A 4,382-nucleotide genomic window follows, 5' to 3' on the forward strand; every position below is an offset into this window, starting at 1 on the left:
ATCAAGATCAAGATCCAATCATTTTTAATTGTCAGTGATTAGGTTTTTTTTAAAGGGCTCATATTACACTATTTCCTGATCATTGTTGTAATGTGTGTTCACCAAAAATATAAATGGAGTTTTTAATGCATAAACCTTGCATATTTAGGCTGAGTTCTTCTCTCAAACGGAAAGCACAATTTTTAAACTCCACACAACTTCACTAGAATCATTTGGGTAAATTTAGCTCTGGAATTTCCAGCCTACACTGAACAAAAGGTAAAAGGTAAGCGCTAACTCGAAAACTACTGCTTTTTGTGAATGTGTGAAATGCGTGTGATGGTATCCAGGTATGTTTTTGAAGAGATCACAGCAGTATAACATGGTTTAAACCATACAAGAGTCAGTTTTGAATAATATAGAACCTTTAATAGAGAGGTCTACAGTCAATCAGAGGCAAGTCAGCCACTCTAATAACAAATAGTAGCTTTACAGTACAGGAAATTAAAGGCCATTTTAATTTGATTTAATGAGACAAAAATAAAATCAATATGAGGGGAAAAAAAAAAATCTTGATTAATTTTTGTGGTTTGTGCACTGTATTGTGAGTGGATGTCCCAATTTGACAGTCAGTCAGAATTTGTAAAAGCATAGACCTGACCTAGTTAAACGCAGACAATGTTTTTTTTTCTTTTTTCTTTTTCAGCTTTTCTCACATTCTTATATTTGCTTCATTCACAAATACTGCCTTATAGTTTTGCATGCTTGTGTCCCAGATTTCCCCATGTAATGTACCATCTGGATATGTTAACAGACTCAACTCAGCAAGAGTAGGCCAAATAAAAATAACTTCAGGCCATGGACGGTAAAAATTCTAAATAGCAGGGGTGGAAATGAATGGATTAAAAAGTTTACTGCAATTAGTAATTTTTTTTGGATAATTTTACTTCTTTTTACATTTCTAAACATGTACATGTAATTGAGTATAATTCTAGTCATGTAATTGTAATTCAGTATTATGCCGGAACAGATGCCCGAGCCACCTCAACTGGCTCCTCTCGACGTGGAGGAGCAGCGGCTCTACTCCGAGCTCCTCCCGTGTGACTGAGCTCCTCACCCTATCTCAAAGGGAGCGCCCAGCCACCCTGCGGAGGAAACTCATTTCGAGTGCTTGTATCCGTGATCTCGTCCTTTCACTCGTCACTACCCAGAGCTCATGACCATAGGTGAGAGTAGGAACGAAGACTGACCGGTAAATCGCTTCGTAAACCCTCTTCACCACAACGGTCAGATACAGCGACCGCATCACTGCCGAAGCTGCACCGATCCGCCTGTCAATCTCACGTTCCGTCCTCCCCTCACTCGTGAACAAGACCCTGAGATACTTGAACTCCTCCACTTGAGGCAAGGACTCTCCACCCGCCCGGAGAGGGCAAGCCACCTTTTTCCCGTTGAGAACCATGGCCTCGGACTTGGAAGAGCTGATCTTCATCCCAGCCGCTTCACACTCGGCTGCAAACCGCCCCAGTGCACATTGCAGGTCCTGGTTCGATGAAGCCAAAAGGACAACATCGTCTGCGAACAGCAGGGATGAAATCCTGTGGTCCCCAAACCGGCCCCCCTCCAGCCCTTGGCTGCGCCTAGAAATTCTGTCCATAAACACAATGAACAGAACCGGTGACAAAGGGCAGCCCTGGCGGAGTCCAACATGCACCGAGAACAGGTCTGACTTACTGCCGGCAATGCGAACACAGCTCCTGCTCCGGTCATACAGGAACCGGACAGCCCTTAGCAAAGGGCCCCGGACCCCATACTCCCAGAGCACCCCCCACAGGACACCACGAGGGACATGGTCGAATGCCTTCTCCAAGTCCACAAAGCACATGTGGACTGGTTGGGCAAACTCCCATGAACCCTCGAGCACCCGATGGAGAGTGTAGAGCTGGTCCAGTGTTCCACGGCCAGGACGAAAACCACACTGCTCCTCCTGGATCCGAGGTTCGACTATCGGCCGGATTCTCCTCTCCAGTACCCTGGCATAGACCTGTTGTGTCAAAAAATTATATATCTCTTGAAGATAAATAATGAATCCATTTGCGAAGCCCGATGAGTTTTTGGAATATAGACCAAGGTTTATTCTTGTTACAGCAGATATGGACAGGGCCTAGGCCTCTTCCGGCCAAAGCCCAACAGCCTCTCACCCTGTCTCTCCCATGTTCCCTTCCATGTCCCTCCCAGAGCCTTTGAGCTCTCAGTATTTATACAGAAATACAAGTTGCATACATATCAATGCAGAGTGACTTTGGTTTCAGAGGCTGGTGCTAAATGAACATACAGTTGATGATAACAAAAGGCTTCCTGAAGGCGGAGACAGTTGTGCCTGATGAACCTTTACACATGTTAATGACTGGTCTGGGTTTCAGGTAGAAATCACATTAATTTACACAAGACAGTTTGAGAGAAATCTTTCCACAATCTAAATTTCTATCACAGACCTTACTGGGAAGGCTGAGGAGTGTGATCCCCCTATAGTTGGAACACACCCTCCGGGCCCCCTTCTTATACAGAGGGACCACCACCCCGGTTTGCCAGTCCAAGGGCACTGTCCCCGACCGCCACGCGATGTTGAAGAGGCGTGTCAGCCAAGACAGCCCCACAACATCCAGAGACTTAAGGTACTCAGGACGGATCTCATCCAACCCCGGAGCCTTGCCACCAAGGAGCTTGCCAACCACCTCAGTGACTTCAGCCCGGGTGATGGATGAGTCCACCTCTGAGTCCCCAGCCTTCCTCCTCGGAAGACATGACGGTGGGATTGAGGAGATCCTCAAAGTATTCCTTCCATTCCATTTCATTAGAATCATTTCGATTATTTCAGGCCAGGAATTGTCAATCTCTACTGAATTAAAAGTGAACGGAAGCTGTTAAATTGAAAACTACCAAAACATAAAAAAAATTGGAACAGAGCATTTTGAGTTTTTGAGCTGTAGATAGGGTTACTCAAACATGTATGAATGAAACAAACTTTAACTCCAGTCAATTTAATTTGAATTTAATATAGGTCCTTTAAAAGTATAAATACATTAGTTGGATTAAGTCATTTTTTTCCACCTCTGCTATAGGCCTTATGTATAAATTTTAGAGTCAAATATTATAGCTCATGTTAAAGTTCCATACCAATAAAACCTTGAGGCTAAACCTGGATTAGATCAGAACTAACCAGGAAAAGGAGAGGACTAAACCAAGTCTACATCAGGACTAAACCAGGACTGAACCAGGAAGCAGCCCAACAGTGCTTGACACTTGTTTGCATGGCGTCACACTGTTAATTTCCTCATTGTGGGACAAATAAAGGTTTATCTTATCTTAACTGTATAAACACTGGGCTATTAAATATTGAATGATTAATTTTGATAATTGTTTTATTTTACTCCGGTTCATAAACTTAGAATATAAAAAAAATGATGTCTTGATGTTTTAATGAATATAACCTTACCTGTCTACAAGATGTGTTAAACTAGTATTGTGTGATGTCAACTTGCTTTTATTTTAGAAATTTAGCTTCAATTTGCAAAATAAAATATGGTTTTAACCACAATTTGAGCATGTCTTTTTATTCTGAATTTTGCAAAAGGGCTATCACTTGATTTTTATTTATAGTTCGCTAACTCTACTACTTCTGCTACTACTACTACTACTACTACTACTACTAGTAGTAGTAGTAGTACTACTACTACTAGTACTATTACTACTAATACTAATACAACAACAACTACCACTATTTGCGCTTCTATTACTACTACAACTACCACTATTTCTGCTTCTGCTGCTACTACTACTATTACCACTAATACTTTTATTACTACAACTACCACTATATGTGCTACTACTACTACTACTACTACTACTACTACTACCATTATTTGTGCTTCTACTACTATTACTACTACTACTACTACTACTTTTACTACTATTACTACTATTGCTACTGTTACAACTACCATTATTTGTGCTTCTTCTTCTGCTACTGCTACTACTACTACTACTACTACTTCTACCACTGCTACTACTACTACTACTGCTACTGCTACTACTAAAAAATTACCACATTTTTTGTGCTTCTTCTTTTGCTGCTGCTACTGCTACTAGTACTGCTACTACTGCTACTAAACATAAATTTTATTAAACACAGATAAAACTTACTAAACATAGATTTTATTTTACAAATTTTGCTTCAATTTGCAAAATAAGATACGACCATAACCACACTCTGAGCCTATGTTTTTGGTTCAGAATTTCGCAAAAGGGAAGTGGTCTGACTTCCTGCGCACGGATGAGGGTTTGAGTGAAGCTAATTTACACAAAGTGGCACAACATGTATGTCAGTCCAGCATCACATAATT

Source organism: Boleophthalmus pectinirostris, unplaced genomic scaffold (assembly GCF_026225935.1).
Source record: "Boleophthalmus pectinirostris isolate CB_2022bp ecotype Guang Dong unplaced genomic scaffold, ASM2622593v1 HiC_scaffold_17, whole genome shotgun sequence".
NCBI lineage: Eukaryota > Metazoa > Chordata > Actinopteri > Gobiiformes > Gobiidae > Boleophthalmus > Boleophthalmus pectinirostris.